This window comes from Canis aureus, chromosome 10 (assembly GCF_053574225.1).
Source record: "Canis aureus isolate CA01 chromosome 10, VMU_Caureus_v.1.0, whole genome shotgun sequence".
NCBI classification, from domain to species: domain Eukaryota; kingdom Metazoa; phylum Chordata; class Mammalia; order Carnivora; family Canidae; genus Canis; species Canis aureus.
In genome coordinates this window covers 10,095,529-10,117,291 of record NC_135620.1, presented here as the reverse complement: position 1 = coordinate 10,117,291, position 21,763 = coordinate 10,095,529, and positions in this window count along the sequence as shown.

Sequence of the window (21,763 nt, the reverse complement as noted above, 5' to 3'; positions counted from 1 at the left end):
ATCAAATGCTGACTTCTGACAACAATGTTAAGTAACACAAAGTCTTGTTCATTGTTAGTTGGAATGCAAAATGGTGCAGCTACTTTGGAAGATAGTTTGGTGATTTTATATGAAGTAAACATACTGTTAAAACAAATGAATAAATGAACAAACAAAAAGCGGAATCCTATAAATACAGAGAACAAACTGATGGTTGCCAGAGAGAAGGGGGTGTGGAGATGGACAGAATGTGTGAAGAGGTGTGGGAGAATGAAGTCACAGGAATTAAAGGTAGAACATAGAAAATACAGTCAATGATATTGTAATGATGTTGTATGGTGACAGATGGTAGACACACTTGTGGTGAGCACAGCATAACCTATAGAGATATTGTGTCACACTATGTTATACACCTGATACTAATGTAATCTTGTGTGTCAACTAGACTCAAATAAAAAAAATTAAAAAGCAAACAAGAAAAACTAAACATTTTCTTGCCATACAGCCTAGCAATTGCTCTCCTTGGTATTTACCCAAAGAAGTTGAAAAGTCCACATAAAAAGCTGCATATGGATGTACACAGTAGCTTTAATTGCCAATACTTGTTATCAACCAAGGTGTACTTCAATGCGTAAATGGATGAATATCTGTGGTACATACAGACACTGGAATACTATTCAGTTCTAAAATACAATTTCAAGCCATGAAAAGGCATGGAAGAAACCTAAATGCATATTACTGAACCAAAGAAGCCAATCTGAAAGACTACACGTTATATGATTTCTACTCTATGACATATTAGAATACATAAAAGTATGGAGACGGTAAAAAGGTCAATAGTTTTCCAGGGATTAGGGTCAAGAAAGGGATGAAAAGGCAGAGCAGAGAGGATTTGGGGGGCAGGGAAACTATACTACAGAGGTAGATATATGTCATTATACATATGTCCAAACTCATAGAATATAGGCTCATCAATTATAACAAATATGCCACTCTGGTGTGGGAAGTTGATACTGCGCTTACATGGGGCAGAAGAGATATGTGAACTCCCTACTTTCTGCTCAGTTTTGCTATGAACCTGAAACCACTCTAAAAAATAAAGTCTAATTTTAAAGGAGAAAAGAAAAGACTTATATCAAGGCTATTTTGCACAGTGCTTGCCCTCCTCCTGCCGTGTAGCTGACAATAAAGAGCAAGAATCTCTTCCATGCCTTGGCAAAGTCTCATACTCCATTCTGAGTCTGGTATCCACTTCTGACATTTTATCCTTTGTGCTTTTAATGTGGGGAAATATATCTGAAAGTTCCTTTAATGTGAAGCTTTTGGCTGACATCATTTACTCTCTGACATCTTCATCCTTTTGTCCTGACCCCTTTCCACAGGTACTGATTGTGCCTTTACTAAGTAGCTTTGGTTGCATATTTACTCTCACTTTGCCTGCAGATTCAACATTCAGAGGCAGCTATTCTGTAGTGGTTCCTTCATATTCTGTGAGAATTGCACCTCCAAAGAACCGCTTTCTGTTCCCTTGTGACACGTGTGTCTTTGTCGTCTCTCCCTCCCACTCAAGATTATCCAGTTTTGTGATCTGTGATGTGGATGTTCAAGAGGAGGACAAAGATGCAGCAGACTGACATGTTTGCTGTCTGGGTATCTGTGTGTGAACTGAATAACGTGCACGGGGACCAAGCACTGCCTGACTGTGAAGGAAGGGACGGCTGATCATGACGCACATCTGTTATCTGTATGGTAATTTGAGTTCTGAGGAATTAGCTATGAAGTTTGTACTTCATGTATTTTCTCGCCCTTAATATATGGTGGTAACTGAAATGTGAATTGTGTTGCCCTGGGACCGAGATTATTTAACTAAATAGTGGTAACTGAAATTTGTGCAAAGGTGTGCAATGCAGAGCAAAAACTGCCTGTATAGCATGCATTTGGTAATATTGTAAGAAAAGGATAATGTAGAGGAACGTAAGGTAGGATGAGAAATACTGTTCTTATTATAATGAAGTCTTTGTGAAAGCAAAACATGAAAGTGAGATGTCAGAAAGAACCAGGCAGTGGATTGGACATTGTGTAACTTAAAAAATTCTACATGGCAATAAGTAATCTAAACAGAGTTACATACAGATACAGTGAAACGCAGGAACACCTGCACCCCAATGTTTCTAGCAGCAGTGTCCACAATAGCCAAACTGTGGAAGGAGCCTCGGTGTCCATCGAAGGATGAATGGATGAAGATGAAGATGTGGTTTATGTATACAATAGAATATTACTCAGCCATTAGAAACGACGAATACCCACCATTTGCTTCAACGTGGATGGAACTGGAGGGTATTATGCTGAGTGAAATGAGTTAATCAGAGAAGAACAAACATTATATGGTCTCATTCATTTGGGGAATATAAAAAATAGTGAAAGGGATAAAGGGAAGGGAGAGAAAGTGAGTGAAAATATCAGTGAGGGTGATAGAACATGAGAGACTCCTAACTCTGAGAAATGAACGAGGGGTAGTAGAAGGGGAGGTGAGTGGGGAAGTGGGGGGTGACTAGGTGACCGGCACTGAGGGGGGCACTTGATGGGATGAGCACTGGGTATTATGCTATATGTTGGCAAATTGAAATATATATATATTGCATTTCTCAATGGATTCAGGTGCTACCTGAAATTAACATTTCAACCAGATTATTATTTCTAGGTCTTACTACCAGCAATTTCTGAAATTTAACTCCCCTCAGTTTCTGCGCACATTCATTTCCTCGTCCTCATTCATTTCTCTTCTGCTTTGAGTTCATGCTTGTCAACTTAGTCCTTTTCCTAAACACAGTTTATAATAAGGCAACACAGCAAAGTGATTAAAGTCTAGATGGTCTGTTTTTGTTTTTTGTTTTTTTTATTTTATTTTGTTTTTTTTTTTTTTTTTTTTTTGATGGTCTGGTTTTAAATCCTGGGTTTTGCTACCAACTTACTGTGTGACTTGGACAAGCTATATAACCTTTCTGGTTTCCCCCAAAAAGTGGATATTATGAATAATACCTATAGGGTTGCTATTATGAGGATTAAGTGAGTTAATATTTGCTAAGTACTTGTCATAGTGTAAGCACTACACATATTTTTTTTTTTTATGATAGTCACAGAGAGAGAGAGAGAGAGAGGCAGAGACACAGGCAGAGGGAGAAGCAGGCCCCATGCACCGGGAGCCCGACGTGGGATTCGATCCCGGGTCTCCAGGATCGTGCCCTGGGCCAAAGGCAGGCGCCAAACCGCTGAGCCACCCAGGGATCCCTACACATATGTTTGATAACGATGATAAATGCAAAATCCAAGCATATAACTTTCTCAACATTCTGTCATAACTTTTTCAAGGGGAACAGAAAGATATTTCTTTTTTTTAAATAAATTTATTTTTATTGGTGTTCAATTTACCAACATACAGAATAACACCAAGTGCTCATCCCGTCAAGTGCCCCCCTCAGTGCCCGTCACCCATTCACTCCCATCCCCTGCCCTCCTCCCCTTCCACCACCCCGAGTTCGTTTCCCAGAGTTAGGAGTCTCTAAGTTCTGTCTCCCTTTCCGATATTTCCCACACATTTCTTCTCCCTTCCCTTCTATTCTCTTTCACTATTATTTATATTCCCCAAATGAATGAGAACATATAATGTTTGTCCTTCTCTGATTGACTCATTTCACTCAGCATAATACCCTCCAGTTCCATCCACGTCGAAGCAAATGGTGAGTATTTGTCGTTTCTAAAGGCTGAGTAATATTCCATTGTATACATAAACCCCATCTTCTCTATCCATTCATCTTTCGATGGACACCGAGGCTCCTTCCACAGTTTGGCTGTTGTGGACATTCAGCTAGAAACATCGGGGTGCAGGTGTCCCGGCATTTCATTGCATCTGTATCTTTGGGGTAAATCCCCAACAGTGCAATTGCTGGGCCGTAGGGCAGGTCTATTTTTAACTCTTTGAGGAACCTCCACACAGTTTTCCAGAGTGGCTGCACCAGTTCACATTCCCACCAACAGTGTAAGAGGGTTTCCCTTTCTCCATGTCCTCTCCAACATTTGTGGTTTCCTGCCTTGTTAACTTGCCCCATTCTAATCGGTGTGAGGTGGTATCTCATTGTGGTTTTGATTTGTATTTCCCTGATGGTCAGTGATGCAGAGCATTTTCTCATGTGCTTGTTGGCCATGTCTATGTCTTCCTCTGTGAGATTTCTCTTCATGTCTTTTGCCCATTTCATGATTGGATTGTTTGTTTCTTTGGTGTTGAGTTTAATAAGTTCTTTATAGATCTTGGAAACTAGCCCTTTATCTGATAGGTCATTTGCAAATATCTTCTCCCATTCTGTAGGTTGCCTTTTAGTTTTGTTGACTGTATCCTTTGCTGTGCAAAAGCTTATCTGGATGAAGTCCCAATAGTTCATTTTAGCTTTTGTTTCTTTTGCCTTCGTGGATGTATCTTGCAAGAAGTTGCTGTGGCCAAGTTCAAAAAGGGTGTTGCTTGTGTTCTCCTCTAGGATTTTGATGGAATCTTGTCTCACATTTAGATATTTCATCCATTTTGAGTTTATCTTTGTGTATGGTGAAAGAGAGTGGTCTAGTTTCATTCTTCTGCATGTGGATGTCCAATTTTCCCAGCAGCATTTATTGAAGAGACTGTCTTTCTTCCAATGGATAGTCTTTCCTCCTTTATCGAATATTAGTTGACCATAAAGTTCAGGGTCCACTTCTGGGTTCTCTATTCTGTTCCACTGATCTATGTGTCTGTTTTTGTGCCAGTACCACACTGTCTTGATGACCACAGCTTTGTAGTACAACCTGAAATCTGGCATTGTGATGCCCCCAGATATGGTTTTCTTTTTTAAAATTCCCCTGGCTATTCGGGGTCTTTTCTGATTCCACACAAATCTTAAAATAATTTGTTCCAACTCTCTGAAGAAAGTCCATGGTATTTTGATAGGGATTGCATAAAAAGTGTACATTGCCCTGGGTAACGTTGACATTTTCACAATATTAATTCTGCCTATCCATGAGCATGGAATATTTTTCCATCTCTTTGTGTCTTCCTCAATTTCTTTCAGAAGTGTTCTATAGTTTTTAGGGTATAGATCCTTTACCTCTTTGGTTACCTTTATTCCTAGGTATCTTATGCTTTTGGGTGCAATTGTAAATGGGATTGACTCCTTAATTTCTCTTTCTTCAGTCTCATTGTTAGTGTATAGAAATGCCACTGATTTCTGGGCATTGATTTTGTATCCTGCCACGCTACCAAATTGCTGTATGAGTTCTAGCAATCTTGGGGTGGAGGCTTTTGGTTTTTCTAGGTAGAGTATCATGTCATCGGAGAAGAGGGAGAGTTTGACTTCTTCTTTGCCAATTTGAATGCCTTTAATGTCTTTTTGTTGTCTGATTGCTGAGGCTAGGACTTCCAGTACTATGTTGAATAGCAGTGGTGAGAGTGGACATCCCTGTCTTGTTCCTGATCTTAGGGGAAAGACTCCCAGTGCTTCCCCATTGAGAATGATATTTGCTGTGGGCTTTTCGTAGATGGCTTTTAAGATGTCGAGGAATGTTCCCTCTATCCCTACACTCTGAAGAGTTTTGATCAGGAATGCATACTGTATTTTGTCAAATGCTTTCTCTGCATCTAATGAGAGGATCATATGGTTCTTGGTTTTTCTCTTGCTGATATGATCAATCACAATGATTGTTTTACGAGTGTTGAAACAGCCTTGTGTCCCGGAGATAAATCCTACTTGGTTATGGTGAATAATTTTCTTAATGTACTTTTGGATCCTAGTGGCTAGTATCTTGTTGAGAATTTTTGCATCCATGTTCATCAGGGATATTGGTCTGTAATTCTCCTCTCTGGTGGGGTCTTTGTCTGGTTTTGGAATTAAGGTGATGCTGGCCTCATAGAACGAATTTGAAAGTACTCCATCTCTTTCTATCTTTCCAAACAGTTTTAGTAGCATAGGTATGGTTTCTTCTTTAAACGTTTGATAGAATTCCCCTGGGAAGCCATCTGGCCCTGGACTTTTGTGTCTTGGGAGGTTTTTGATGACTGCTTCAATTTCCTCCCTGGTTATTGGCCTGTTCAGGTTTTCTATTTCTTCCTGTTCCAGTTTTGGTAGTTTGTGGCTTTCCAGGAATGCGTCCATTTCTTCTAGATTGCCTAATTTATTGGCGTATAGCTGTTCATAATATGTTTTTAAAATTGTTTGTATTTCCTTGGTGTTGGTAGTGATCTCTCCTTTCTCATTCATGATTTTATTAATTTGAGTCTTCTCTCTCTTCTTTTTAATAAGGTTGGCTAATGGTTTATCTATCTTATTAATTCTTTCAAAGAACCAACTCCTGGTTTTGTTGATCTGTTCCACAGTTCTTCTGGTCTCGATTTCGTTGAGTTCTGCTCGAATCTTAATTAACTCTCTTCTTCTGCTGGGCGTGGGGTCCATCTGCTGTTTTTTCTCTAGCTCCTTTATGTGTAAGGTTAGCTTTTGTATTTGAGTTCTTTCCAGTTTTTGAATGGATGCTTGTATTGTGATGTATTTCCCCCTTAGGACTGCTTTTGCTGCATCCCAAAGATTTTGAACAGTTGTATCTTCATTCTCATTAGTTTCCATGAATCTTTTCAATTCTTCCTTAATTTCCTGGGTGACCCTTTCATCTTTTAGCAGGATGGTCCTTAACCTCCACGTGTTTGAGGTCCTTCCAAACTTCTTGTTGTGATTTAGTTCTAATTTTAAGGCATTATGGTCTGAGAATATGCAGGGGATGATCCCAATCTTTTGGTATCGGTTCAGACCCGATTTGTGACCCAGTATGCGGTCTATTCTGGAGAAAGTTCCATGTGCACTTGAGAAGAATGTGTATTCAGTTGAGTTTGGATGTAAAGTTCTGTAGATATCTGTGAAATCCACCTGGTCCAATGTATCATTTAAAGCTCTCGTTTCTTTGGAGATGTTGTGCTTAGAAGACCTATCGAGTATAGAAAGAGCTAGATTGAAGTCACCAAGTATAAGTGAATTATTATCTAAGTATTTCTTCACTTTGGTTATTAATTGATTTAAATATTTGGCAGTTCCCACATTCGGGGCATATATATTGAGGATTGTTAAGTCCTCTTGTTGGATAGATCCTTTAAGTATGATATAGTGTCCCTCTTCATCTCTCACTACAGTCTTCGGGGTAAATTTTAGTTTATTTGATATGAGGATGGCTACCCCTGCTTTCTTTTGAGGACCATTTGAATGATAAATGGTTCTCCAACCTTTTGCTTTCAGGCTGTAGGTGTCCTTCTGTCTAAAATGAGTCTCTTGTAGACAGCAAATAGATGGGTCCTGCTTTTTTATCCAGTCTGAAACCCTGCGCCTTTTGATGGGGTCATTAAGCCCATTCACATTCAGAGTTACTATTGACAGATATGAGTCTAGGGTCATCATGATATCTATTCAGTCCTTGTTTTTGTGGATTGTTCCACTGCACTTCTTCTTAAAGGGGAATTTTAAGAGTCCCCCTTAAAATTTCTTGCAGAGCTGGCTTGTTGGTCACATATTCTTTCAGTTCCTGCCTGTCTTGGAAGCTCTTTATCTCTCCTTCCATTTTGAATGAGAGCCTTGCGGATAAAGTATTCTTGGCTGCATGGTCTTCTCATTTAGGACCCTGAATATATCCTGCCATCCCTTTCTGACCTGCCAGGTTTCTGTGGAGAGGTCTGCTGTTACCCTAATACTCCTCCCCATAAAAGTCAGGGATTTCTTGTCTCTTGCTGCTTTAAGGATCTTCTCTTTATCTTTGGAATTCGCAAGCTTAACTATTAAATGTGGAGGTGTTGAACGGTTTTTATTGATTTTGGGGGGAGGGGATCTATTTCCTGGATCTGAATGCCTGTTTCCCTTCCCAGATTAGGAAAGTTTTCAGCTAGGATTTGTTCAAATACATATTCTGGCCCTCTGTCCCTTTTGGCACCCTTGGGAACCCCAATTAAACGTAAGTTTTTCTTCCTCAGGCTGTCGTTTATTTCCCTTAATTTAACCTCATGGTCTTTTCATTGCTTTCCTCAGTTTCCCTCTTTGCCATCAACTTGTCTTCTATGTCACTCACTCGTTCTTCCACCTCGTTAACCCTCGTCATTAGGACTTCTAGTTTGGATTGTATCTCATTCAATTGATTTTTAATTTCTGCCTGATTAGCTCTAAATTCTGCAGTCATGAAGTCTCTTGAGTGCTTTATGCTTTTTTCTAGAGCCACCAGTAGCTGTATAATAGTGCTTCTGAATTGGCTTTCTGACATTGAATTGTAATCCAGATTTTGTAACTCTGTGGGAGAGAGGACTGTTTCTGATTCTTTCTTTTGAGGTGAGGTTTTCCTTCTAGTCATTTTGCTCAGTGCAGAGTGGCCAAAAACAAGTTGTATTGGGAAAAGGAGAAAAAGAGAGGAGAGAAAGAAGGAAAGAAAAGAGAAAAAGAAAAAAGAAAAAAGGAAGAAAAAAAGGAAAAAAGAAGAAAAAGAGAAAGAAAAAGAAAGAAAGGGAAAAAAGGGGGTGGGGGAAGCAAACAAATCAAAAAGCAAAAAAAAAAAAAAAAACACGGGGGAGTATCTTCTGTTTCTGTATACTTTTTTTTTTTTTTTTTTTTTAATTTATGATAGTCACACAGAGAGAGAGAGAGAGGCAGAAACACAGGCAGAGGGAGAAGCAGGCTCTATGCACCGGGAGCCGGATGTGGGATTCCATCCCGGGTCTCCAGGATCGCGCCCTGGGCCAAAGACAGGCGTTAAATCGCTGCGCCACCCAGGGATCCCCTGTTTCTGTACACTTTAAGTCCCTTGACTTCCCCTGGAACTTGTCCGTCTAGCTGGTCTTCTGGGGGAGGGGCCTCTTGTGCTGATTTTCAGGTGTTAGCACTTGGGGGAGCCGCTCTGCCCCCTGCCTGGTGCAGGGCTCAGTGGGGGTTGTTTACCCCGTGAGGCCCCAGGAGGAACAACCGCAGTGGCGGGGCCAGCTCTGGAGCCCTGGAGTCAGCCCCCGCAGGAACTCCGGAGCTCTCGGTCTGCAGGGCCTGGAGGCTCCGGGCGGGGCCGCTGATCTGCTCATCTCCGGGCAGGAGCGTCCTCGCTGTCCTGGGCCCTCCCGGCCTCTGCCTGTCCCGGGGGAGGCCGGATCCTGGGCTGTGTCCCGGCGCCCTGTGCTCCGGGGCCTGCGCTGTTGGATTCGCGCTCCCGCCCCGCAGCCCCCTCCGCGGAGCCGCCCCCGAGCCCCCCGAGCTGCTCTCGCCCCGCAGCCCCCTCCGCGGAGCCGCCCCCGAGCCCCCCGAGCTGCTCCGGGTCCCGCCGTGCGCGCTGCAGCCCTTAGGGAGCTCGGCGCACTCTCCCGGGGCGCAGGTGTCTGTTAGTGTCCCCGGGAGCCCGAGGGCATCCCCGCCCTCCTGGGTCCTGCTCCAGCTCCCCGCGAGCCCCTTTCCCCCGGGAAGGTCGGTGCAGCTCCTGCTCCTCCGGGACGGGGCTCTCCTGTCCTGGGGACACTCGCCCCGGCCTCAGCCCGGCTCCTCGCGGGCCCCTCCCCCTTGGAGGCCTTTGTTTCTTTACTTCTTTTTCCCCGTCTTCCTACCTTGATAGAAGCGCGAACTCTTCTCCCTGTAGCATTCCAGCTGTTCTCTCTTTAAATCTCAGGCCGAATTCGTAGATTTTCAGGATGATTTGAAGGTTATCTAGGTAATTTGGTGGGGACAGGTGATTTGGGGACCCTGCTCTTCCGCCATCTTGCCCCTCCTCTCCAGAAAGATATTTCTATCCAGAAAAAAATTTTTGAGTGATTGTCCATGTGGCTAACTTAGGTATTAGCCAGTGTTTCCAAATTTCTGTATGACAGCCTTGGTTAGTCTAATGGAAAACTGGAAACTGAACTTCTGTTTTAAAGCCTTTACCTCAAGGCCCTTCACTGCCATCTCTTTATGCATAAACTTTCATTCGTTCTCCACGTTATGAAAATCTACTTCTAAGTCTCTGATGTCAAGCTCAGCATGGATTTATCAAAAAGACACTACATCAGAGAGAGAGTTTTTCAGGCCTGGTTTTGTCTTGTTTTTTTTTTTGGTTGCCCTCCTCACACCTGTAGCCTCAGACAAAATCAGGAGATCCACATCATGGCTCTAATTGTTAGCACCTGTTTGATTCTGCCAGCCTCAGTTTTCCTAATCTGGAAGTGATATCTTCCAGAGGACAACACGGTCTTGGGACTGCTAAAATGAACATTTCCAGCTCTGTCTCAGGTGAGGTGTGAACTGCTGCTGGGAAGCCTGGTTACATCACATGACCCTGGGATCTTAGCAGTGATTGGGTCAGGAAGGGCCTGCGCAGGCTCATCACACTCAGGTAGTTTCTAGATCTCTAAAATGAATATATCTAGGGCAAGAAGATACGCATACATGAGTCTGAACCACTGAAATTTTTCACAAGCTACCTTTTAGTTCTTGAGAAATATATGTAGGGAAAATGTCCTGCTTATTACTAACTGGAGTTGTAGCCCAACATGCCATATAAAATGTTTAATCTTGTAAAATGTATGGGCCCTTTGGTGAACCCTTACTTAAGGCCCAAATCAGTATTTGGTATAATATGGAAAGTGGACTATTTGGATCATAATTACCTGCAGTGCTGGTTGAAATCAAGATTGTTGTTTCTCCCACAGAACTACAAACTTAGGATAGTGGGGCCAGAATTATGCATTTTTCATAATTAGTGATTAGTGAGCATTTCTGGCCTAGCCTAAAAGCAGTTTGAATGGCCCCTTTGGCTCCCTTTCTCTTAGCATCATGCCTTACTTTGATCATGTGTCTTCCAAACTGAGAAGGGGAGGGGCAAAGGGTTCTAGGAAAGGAAGGGATCTGGCCAAGTGAACACTACTGAGTTTGAAAATAAAATAGTTCAGGGCGCCCGAGTGGCTCAGTCCGTGAAGCATCTGCCTTCAGTTCAGATCATGATCTTGGGGTCCTGGGATTGAGCCCCGAACCAGGCTCCTTGCTCAGCAGGGAGCCTTCTTCTCCCTTTCCCTCTACCTACCATGTTCTCTCTCTCTCTGTCAAATAAATAAATCTTAAAAAAAAGAAAATAAAATTACTAATGAGCGAGTGAGCAGTGCAAGGATTTATAAAAGAGGGAAACAATTCAAATTTTAGGAAAAATTATTTAAAATGTATGAGAAAATAGTAGATGAAATATCAAGCAAACTAAAATAGAGCTTGATTTTAAACAAGGAATGGTAAGTAGGAGTGCTATACTGACAGAGTAGAAAATATAATCCTACCGCATTATTTTCCCCAGGACTAAACAATACTTAGTCAATACAGGCTGTTGGTTTTCAGCCCTTAGAGCCAAGCTGTGGATAAAACACAGAACACGTTGCTACAATTGTATGGAAACATGTAAATACTAACAGCACAAACAAAAGCAAACATGTTATTGATAGAAAGTGAGTTAAGTGAGTTAGTTATGCAGGGGGAAAGGCAAGGCAGAGGAGCCATGGCACACAGGCTCATGCATAGAGAAAAATCACGAGATTAGGGTGAAGGTAGGTAACACAAGAAATAAATAATTGTTAATATTTCTTGAGCTGTCCTGTGTGTTAGACACTAAAGTCTGCAAATACGTTACTATTTGCATCATCATAAGCAACCCCATAAGGTAGGTTGTGATTCTAATTCAAGTGGTGCATCATCAGAACCACAGCTTTTAGCCCTTTGCTACCCCTTCCTTCACCAATAAACGCAGCACAGTTACATGAAGGTACAACAGGGAAGCAGCAAAATTAATTGAATATGATGTTTGGAAAGGAAGAGGGAGGGAAAACAGTGGGAATGGAATTTATCTTCCTCCATCATGTTAGACTGGTAAAAACATTGTCTAAAATGACTATGTCATGATACAGCAGGATAAGCATAACATTTAGAATTATGGGGGTGACATCAAAGTAGCAAGAAACTGACTCTGGAGCGGGGACCTTGAGGGAGAAGGGCTGCATTTCACTATCATTCAAGTTGCTATCAGGCTTATGTATTATTTTCATAAAAATAAAATGTCAAAAATAAATAAATAAATAAATAAATAAATAAATAAATAAATAAATAAAATGTCTACTTAGAAATTGCTTCTACTGTGTAAGTGCATCAAAACATGATATTCAAAATCATCTTTACCTCTACCACATATTTGTTAAATATTTTCCTTATTCAGGGTATTGCTTTTAGCTTGAAGGCTTAAAAAAAAAGTCAAGAAGTACAAATTTTTAAAAGTTGTCCCTGGTAACATTAGCAGACAGGGCTGAGAGAGGGTGCAGGACTATTAGAAGCAAACTGGATTTCAACCCTGCTTCTGAGAGGCAGTTCTGACTACAAAGGGTAAGCAGTTTTTTGCAGCCAGGGAACAGGAGCTTTGATCCTCTGGAACTGTAATAAACAACTTAAGAGTAAATGAATCAGGCAGCAGGGTGCCCAGAGGGGTCCAGCAGCCTCTGTGCCTGGTGTTCTTTGTTTTTACAGGGCTGATGTCAGCCCTGTACAATGGGGTCTCCAATTTGAATGGCCTGCTGAAGGCAAGTGCTTAGGCACTACTGGCCTAAGGAGCTCATTAGCATGCATATATATGTATATGCCCTATCTCCATCCTCTCTCTCTCTGTATATCTACTTACTTATCTATCTACCTACCTACCCACCTATCATCTATCCTTATTTATAGAATAACAACATGGTTTATAAGTTACTTCCTTATTTTAGCCTTCCAAAAATCCTGCAATGTTAAATAGGCCACGGAAAAAGCACTGATTCCACGGAGACTCCTGAAGGTTGGTCTACCATTTGTCATCGCACAGCCAATAAATGGTGCAGAGTATTCAGCCCACATCTTCTCTTTCCTCCCTGTGCTGACCCTATGCCAGCCACCCACATTAGTTTGTGACTGCTCCCTGAGGGTATCCGGTACCCTTCTTATGGGTCTTTGCAGCGATTATTCCAATTATTTACAACGCTTTTCCCTCAGATATTTGATTCGTTCCCTCCCTCCAGCCTGTTCAAATCCCACTTTCTAGTGAGGCTTATCCTGTCCACTGTTAAAATTGAAAGCTGTGCTTCCCTCTGCCTACAGCCTCAATGCTCCATATGCTACTTTGTTTTCCACAGGACTCGTAACTGACTAACCCACCAGATAGTGTACACGTATGTATTTTTCTCCCCTCCAACTAGAATGTAAGCCCCATAAAGTCAGCAATTTTGCCTTTATTAAGTCTAGTGGAGATCCAGAAAAGTTTAGGGTCAGCCAGAACTGGGCACAATTGTAACACAGGTGATTTGATATTTTAGTGATTTAGATCAGAGCTGGGCTGATTATTGAAAAGGATCTGTTCCACTGAGCTTAAGCAGCACAATAAATTCTAAATAAACTGACATTTCTAACACTTACAGAGCAGGCATGTATGTGCTCTTTTTCCATTTGTTTCTCCGGGCTCAAATCTGTCTTCTCTGGGCGAAGTGGGAATGTGTAAGAATGATTGGCCTAAGTCTAAACTAAGAAGGCACCGAAGAAAACATTTAAACATTTTGAGGGTGGTTTCCTTTCACTCATCACAGGTTATTCAACCTCTATTGAGGTCAGAGTCAGGGGAGAGGAGAGCGAAGCACAGAGGGTAGAGGCAAGGATGAGTCACCTCATCTCTCCCTCCTTTGGACCTTCCTTCCTCCTGGATGCCCATCCCTTACACTCAAAATGCAGATTTCAGGGGTCTGTGCGTGCAGCCAGAACCTGTGGCTACTTCCACATTCCAGTCACTGAGACACAGAAAATTTGGCATAAAGTCTGGTTCAACCCACCACACTCACATAGGTTCATTCTTTCTCTACTGCTGAGACAAAAAGACACACGAGCAAAAGCAGATTAGTAAGAACAAAGTTTTATAGATATATAAGTATATCTACGTAATCCGGGAAAGATAAGAGCCCATTGAGGCTCTGATACAGCAAAATCCATTTACTATTACATAAAATATGTGGAGGAGTATCTGTTCCATAGATGTTGAGATTCATGACAAAAGGAAGGAACCAGTGGGTGGTGGCTCCTAGACAGGTTATGAAGGTACCTAGCCACGCCCAGAGCACAGAACAGTGGACCAAGAACTTGCACACACAGTGCTGGCTCACCAAAGTCAGAGGGGTGCCCTGACTAGGGGCAGGTCCACGTGTTCCAAGAGCAGAGAGTTCTAAGATGCATGGTGGTATCCCCCATTGCACCAGTGCTGTGGCTTGGGGTTCTGTGTGCTCTGTAGGAATGGGGGACCACTATTTTGTCCAGTCACAGTAGGTATGGTGCTGTTCCCCGTAGCACCAGTTGCCTTAGAGACAGGTAGGGCCCCAGGGTTCTGAGGGCGGTTGCTGATACAGAGGGCTGCCATCATAGAGACGATGAGGTTTTCATCTGTGTTTGCATCAGGTGAGCCCCCATTATGCCGACATAAAGCGGGAATTCCAGGTCTTCCAGTCTTGGGAGTGACTTTGTTCCCTTCCTCCGCACCACTTACACGCTGGGCAGGTGGGCCCCGGGTGCCTGGATTTAAAGTCCCTGCAGTGGTAGCAGGGACTGCAGGCCCCACAGACGTCTGTGAGCCTGTAGTGTTAGCCATGACTGGTGGGCCACTGGGGACTGCAGACCCCACAAAGACCTGTGGGCCTGTGGTGTTAGCCATGAGGGGTGGGCCACTGGGGACTGCAGACCACACAAAGGTCTGTGGGACAGTAGTGTTAGCCATGAGGGGTGGGCCAATGGGGACTACAGACCACACAAAGGTCTGTGGGACAGTAGTGTTAGCCATGACTGGTGGGCCACTGGGGACCGCAGGCCCCACAAAGGTCTGTGTGCCAGTACTGTTAGCCATGAGGGGTGGGCCACTGGGGACCGCAGGCCCCACAAAGGTCTGTGGGACAGTAGTGTTAGCCATGAGGGGTGGGCCACTGGGGACCGCAGACCCCACAAAGGTCTGTGGGACAGTAGTGTTAGCCATGAGGGGTGGGCCAATGGGGACTACAGACCACACAAAGGTCTGTGGGCCTGTAGTGTTTGCCATGAGTGGAGGGCCACTGGGGACCGCAAGCCCCACAAAGGTCTGTGGGCATGTAGTGGTATACGTGAGTGGTGGGCCACTGGGGACCGCAGGCCCCACAAAGTTCTGTGTGCCAGTACTGTTAGCCATGAGTGGTGGGCCACTGGGGACCGCAGGCCCCACAAAGGTCTGTGGGGCTGTAGTATTAGCCAGGAGGGGTGGGCCACTGGGGACCGCAGGCCCCACCACGGTCTGTGGGTCCGTAGTAGTAGCTGGGAGTGACGAGCTAGTGTTCCCAGTGGGACCTCCAAAGCCAGTCGCGGTAGAATGAGGCGTGTGGAGAATACCTGGCTGGTTACCAAAGGCCGTCTGCTTGTTGACTGTGGGGCCAAAAGGAGAGCCCGCGAAAGCTGCCTGCACCGTGCTGCCTCCGGGTGGGTGAGCTACAGGCGTGGTCAGGCCGACAGCCTGTGGTGGGGCTACTGTTTTTCCCAACAGGTAGGAATTGTTAGGCTGTTGCCCACTGTGACCTCCAGTGTGGGCTGAGAGGCGATTCCTGCGTTAGAACGCTTGGAAACGGGGTCTGTGTGCTGGCTGGCTTTTGGGGTAAAGTGGTAGAGCCGTGGGCCGAGGCAGTGCTGCCCGTAGGTGGTGTGTTGCCAGAACCAGGAAGTGCCCTGTAAAATGACAACTGGTTCTTCCGCGACCCAGGGGGGGCCTGGAAGATGACAGCCCGGGAGGGCGATGTGGTATCCATGGCATCGGGGTCACAGTGAGCGCCGGGGTTTGCAGAGGCGCTGCCTACTGGAGTGCCGGTGGCTCCAGAACTGAGGTTGGGCAAGCCAGTGGCCATAGCGGCACCGGGAAGAGAAGCTGTTGGCTGCCTCCCAGCAAGAGTCCCGTGTGTGGGCTGAGGGGTGGTGTGGAGGCCGAAGAGTAGTTGAAGAAGTGGGGTGGGGCCGGGGCCATCGACGTCGGTGGATTGGTGGATGCTGCGACTTTCGCAGGGCATCGCTGCGTCATGCTGCAACGGCCCCGGGCAAACGGAGGACAGCTCATCCCGGAGCGTGGGGGCGTGGAGGTGACAGCCCGCGAGGGAGGCGTCGTGTCCATGTCCACGACAGCAGGATCTGAAATAGGCTTGGAGGTCAAAGTGGATGACTTTGCTGCGATGGTAGAAGAAGTCGGCTTAGAGGTGCCGGGCTGGACGACGACGGAGCTGTCCGTGGAGCGGCCTGGACGCGGGGTTGTTAGGAAAAGCGGGGGAGAATCCACACACAGAGGGGTTGGGGATTCTTTTGTGCAGGGGGTGGGGGTAAGGGGGCTGAGGTGCTAGAAGGTGTGGGGCGGTCGGGGGTGGGCGCTGCAGCGCGGCCTGGGGGAAGAGGGCCTCCCTGAAGTGGGGTTTCCCCAAAGGGACGGGAACTAGGGGGAGGAAGAGAATCAGCAGGAGCAGCAAGAGGAGGAGATTCAGGAACGACACGTCCTGTTTCCCGACCACCATGTTGTGTTGGGGAAGACGGAGGGACAGAGAGGGTCGGGGGCCCGGCAGAGGGGTCAGCCAAGGCGGTGCGAGGAACGGGGACCTGGGCAGCGGGAGCGGCCGCGGCAGGCGGGGCGGCCCAGCAGTCGGCCGAGGTGTCTGTTCTGTCCTTCGGGATCTTGTCCCTCGGACGCTCGGCGTCCTGCGAGGTGCCCAGGTTCTCGTCAGGAGCAAGGCGGGGAAGCTTCGGGGTGGGGGCCAGTCCCCCCGATCCCACAGCAGTGGTAGAGGCGGGGGGCAGGCCTAGTTTCCTTCTGTGTGGCCCGCTGCTGGCCGACGCCGGCGGGAGAGGGCTCCGTGGCGAGACGCCCGGGGCCCCCGGCCTGTGTGTCCCTCCTCCCCGCGGCCCGCACGCTCCCGGGCGGAAGGTTTTCAGCCGCCGCCCCCTCTGCGGAGGGCCCCTGCGGCCCGGGGCAGCCTGGGCGTGGGCGCGAGAGCACCGCGCGTCCCTGTCGGGGTCCCGAGGACCTCTCCCACGGGACCGCCTGAAGAGGTGGCCACGCGGCCTGCAGAGGACGACATGGGAGACATCTGGGTGCTGGCCCACGAGCCCTCTCCGGAGGGGGCGAGACGTCGGTCCAGGGCTGCAGGGCTGGCTCGGTGGAGGCTGAGAGCGCCGCTGGTGTCCGGGGCTCGGATGTCCACTGCGTGCCCCGCGGCTGTGGGGGCGGCCACTGCCACCACCCGGCCCTTTGGTCTCTCCGAGAGCCTGCGTCTGTCCTCCGGGGTGCTCCGGGACCTCCTCCTCCGTGCCCTGGGCTCGAAAGGGGGAGGGGACGGGTCGGTACCTGACCCGCGGCCCTGGCTCCCTGTGCAGGTAGTGAATGCAGGAGCGTGACCTCGCGCCCCGGGGGAGGGATCCTCACAGTCCTCGAGGGCCGGACCAGCGGGCAACTGCGCAGACAGCTCACGCCCCCCCGGAGGGCTCCCCCAGCTCCCCGCGGGGAGGAGGCCCAGAGGGGGGCCCGCGGCCTGAGGGAGCGGGAGCCGCCTCCTGGGCTCCCCGTGGCAGCGAGCCGGTACAGGCTCCCCCTCCGCCCCCGCTGGGATGGCCTGCAGGAGCGGCAGGGTGGTCCGGCCAGGACGGGCGGTGTCACGGGCGGGCGTGGCCAGCGGGCAACTCCGGCGGGGCAGGGGCCGGCGGGGGGGGGGCGAAGAAACTTAGAAAATAAACGGCCCATTTAGGGCTAGCTGGGCGCCAGGGTGGGAGGTTGGGGCATAAGGCCTTGGAGAGGGTCTCCACGGCTCTGACTCCTCTCCAGGACCAGCACACCAAGCCTCTGAGCGGTGCACCCACGTGCTAAGGCGTCACAAAGCCGCCCACGCGGGCCGTGCAGCCCCGCCCACCAGCGGGGGGAGGGGAGGGAGGGGGCGGGGCCCACCTTCCAGCTGCTGAGGCCATAGAGCACCTGCATGGTTGCCCCCGCGTGGGGGAGGGGCGGGGCCTGGGACTGCGGAGGGTGGGGGCCTCAGACCCCAGGGTGTGCCTGGCCAGCCCTTCCCCGGGGAAGCCCTGAGGGGGAGCAGGAGCCTCCCGAGGCTTAGAGGGCGAGGGTGGCCTGCTTCGCCGAGGGCCGGCCCTGCTGCCCTGCGAGGCCTGCTGCCCTGCTTCCATGTGAGGCTTCTGCCCTGCTGCCCCGCAAGGCCTGCAACCCTGCTGCCCTGAGACGCCTGCTGCATTACTGCCTTGAGACGCCTGCTGCCTTGCTGCCCTTCGAAGCCTGCAGCCCTGCAAAGCCTGCACCCCTGCTGCCCTGCTGCCCTGCTGCACTGTGAGCCCTGCAGCCCTGGGAAGCCTGTTGCCCAGCTGACCTGAGATGCCTGCTGCCCTGCTGCCTTGTGAGGCCTGCAGCCCTGCTGCCCTGCTGCCATGTGAGGCCTGCTGCCCTACTACTGTGCAAGGCCTCTGCCCTGCTGCCCTGCAAGGCCTGTAACCCTGCTACCCTGAGACACCTGCTGCCCTTCTACCCTGCTGCAGTGGGACGCCTGCAGCCCTTTTGCCCTGAGAGACCTGCTGCCCTGCTGCCATGTGAGGCCTGTTGCCCTGCCTTCTTGCGAGGCCTGTAGCCAAGCTGCCCTGCTGCCAATTGAGGCCTGCTCCCCTGCTGCCCTGCTAGGCCTGCTGCCCGGCTGACCTGAGACACCCGCTGCCTTGTTGCCCTGCAAGGCCTGCATCTCTGCTGCCCCAAGAGCCCTGCTGCCCTGCTAGGTCTGATGTCCTGCTGACCTGAGACGCCTGCTGCCCTGCTGCCCTGCGAGGCCTGCATCCCTGCTGCCCTGCTACCATGTGAGGCCTCGGCCCTGCTGCCCTGCGAAGCCTGCTTCCCTGCTGCCCTACGAGGCTTACAGCCCTGCTGCCTTGAGAGACCTGCTGCCCTGCTATCCTGTGAGCCTTGTGGCCCTGCTTCCCTGCTGCCATGTGAGGCCTGCTGCCCTGCTGCCCTGTGAGGCCTGCAGCCCTGCTGCCATGTGAGGCCTCTGCCCTGATGCCCTGCAAGGCCTGCAGCCATGCTTCCCTGAGACGCCTGCTGCCCTGCTGCCCTACTGCACTGCGAGCCCTGCAGCCCTGGGAGGCCTGCTGCCCAGCTGCCCTGTGATGACTCTGCCCTACTGCCCTGCAGCCATGTGAGGCCTGCAGCCCTGCTGCCCTGCGAGGCCTGCTGCCCTGCTGCCTTGTAAAGTCTGCAGCCCTGAGAAGCCCCGTAGCCCTGCTGCCATGTGAGGCCTGCTGCTCTGCTGACCTGCGAAACCTGCAGCCCTGCGAAGCCTGCAGCCCTGCTGCCCTACTGCACTGGGAGCTCTGCAACCCTGGGAGGCCTGCTGCCCAGCTGCCCTGCTGCCCTGAGACGCCTGCTGCCCTGCTGCCCAGCTGACCTGAGATGCCTGCTGCCCTGCCACCTTGTGAGGCCTCAAGCCCTGCTGCCCTGCTGCCATCTGAGGCCTGCTGCCCTGCTGCTGTGCGAGGCCTCTGCCCTGCTGCCCTGCGAGCCCTGCAATCCTGCTGCCCTGAGATGCCTGATGCCCTGTTGCCTGGCGAGGCATGCAGCCCCGCTGCCCTGAGAGGCCTGCAGCCCTGCTGCCATGTGAGGCCTCTGCCCTACTGCCCTGCGAGCCTTGCAGCCCAGGGGGCATCCTGGCCTGCTGCCCTGCAAGGCCTGCTGCCCTGCTGTCCTGTGAGCCTTGTGGCCCTGCTGTCCTGCTGCCCTGTGAGGCCTGCTGCCCTGCTGCCCTGCGATGCCTGCAGCCCTGCGAAGCCTGCAGCCCTGCTGCCCTGCTGCCATGTGAGGCCTGTTGCCCTGCTGCCCTGCGATGCCTGCAGCCCAGCTGCCCTGAGACGCCTGCTGCACTGCTGCTGTGCGAGGACTGCAGCCCTGCTGCCCTGCTGCCATGTGAGGCCTATTGCCCTGCTGTCCTGCGATGCCCGCAGCTCAGCTGCCCTGAGAGACCTGCTGACCTGCTGCCAAGTGAGGCCTGCTGACCTGATGCCCTGCGAGTCCTACAGATTTGCTGCCGTGTGAGGCCTGCAGTGCTGCTGCCCTGAGTCGCCTGCTACCTTGCTGCCTGGCAAGGCCTGTAGCCATGCAGTCCTGATGCCATGTGAGACCTGCTGCCCTGCTGCACTACGAGGCTGTAGAGCCTTCTATCCTGCTGCCCTGCTGCCCTGGGAGACCTGCAGCCCTGCTGCCCAGAGACACCTGCTGCTCTGTTGCCATGTGAGGCCTCTGCCCTGCTGCCATGCAAGGCCTGCAACCCTGCTGCCCTGAGACACCTGCTGCCGTGCTACCCTGCTGCTGTGGGACGCCTGCAGCCCTTTTGCCCTGAGACGCCTGCTGCACTGGGAGACCTGCTGCCCTGGTACCCTGCGAGGCCTGAAGCCCGCTGCCCAGCGAGGCCTGCAGCCCTGCTGCCCAGCAAGTCCTGCTGCCCTGCTACCCTGCAAGGCCCACTGCCCTGCTGACCTGGGACACCTGCTGCCTTGTTGCCCTGCGAGGCTTGAAGCCCTGCTTCCCTGCTGCCATGTGAGGCCTGCTGCCTTGCTGCCCTGTGAGGGCTCTAGCCCTGTTGCCATGTGAAGCCTCTACCCTGCTGCCATGCAAGGCCTGACCCCAGCTGTCCTGAGATGCCTGCTGCCCTGCTGCCCTGCGAGACCTGCAGCCCTGCTACTGTGCTGCCCTGGAGGCCTGCTGCCCTGCTGCCCTGGAGGCCTGCTGCCCTGCTGCCATGTGAGGCCTCTGCCCTGCTGCCCTGTGAGGCCTGCAGCGCTGCTGCCCTGAGACACCTGCGGCCCTGCTGCCGTGCTGCCCTGCGAGGCCTGCTGCCCGGTTGACCGGAGACGCCTGAGGCCCTGGTGCCCTGCGAGGCCTGCAGCCATGCTCCCCTGTTGCCCTGTGAGGCCCCTGCCCTGTTGCCTTGCAAGGCTTGCAGGACTGCTGCACTGAGAGACCCGCAGCCCTTCTGCCCTGAGAGGCCTGCAGCCCTGCTGCCCTGAGAGCCCGGTCCTGCTGCCCTGCGAGCCCTGCAGCCCTGCTGCTCTGAGAGACCTGCTGCCCTACTTCCATGTGAGGCAGGCCACCCTGCTGCCCTGCAGGCCTGCAACCCTGCTGCCCTGATGCCTTCCGAGGCCTGCTGCATTACTGACCTGAGACTCCTGCTACCCTACTGCCCTGAGAGGCCTGCCTTCTGCTACCCTGGGACGCCATCAACCCTGCTGCCCTGAGACACCTACTCTGCTTCCCTGTGAGGCCTACAGCCCTGCTGTCCTGAGAGGCCTGCTGCCCTGATGCCTTGCGAGGCCTGCTGCCCTGCTGCCCTGAGGGGACTGCTGCTCTGCTGCCTGGGAGGCCTGCAGCCCTGCTCCCCTCTGCCATGTGAGGCCTCTGCCCTGCTGCCATGCAAGGCCTGCAACCCTGCTGCCCTGAGACGCCTGCTGCCCTGCTGCCCTGCAAGACCTGCAGCCCTGCTGCCATGTGAGGCCTCTGCCCTACTGCCCTGCGAGCCTTGCAGCCCAGGGGGCATCCTGGCCTGCTGCCCTGCAAGGCCTGCTGCCCTGCTGTCCTGCGATGCCTGCAGCCCAGCTGCCCTGAGAGGCCTGCTGCAATGCTGCCCTGTGAGGCTTGCAGCCCTCCTGCACTGCTGTCATGTGAG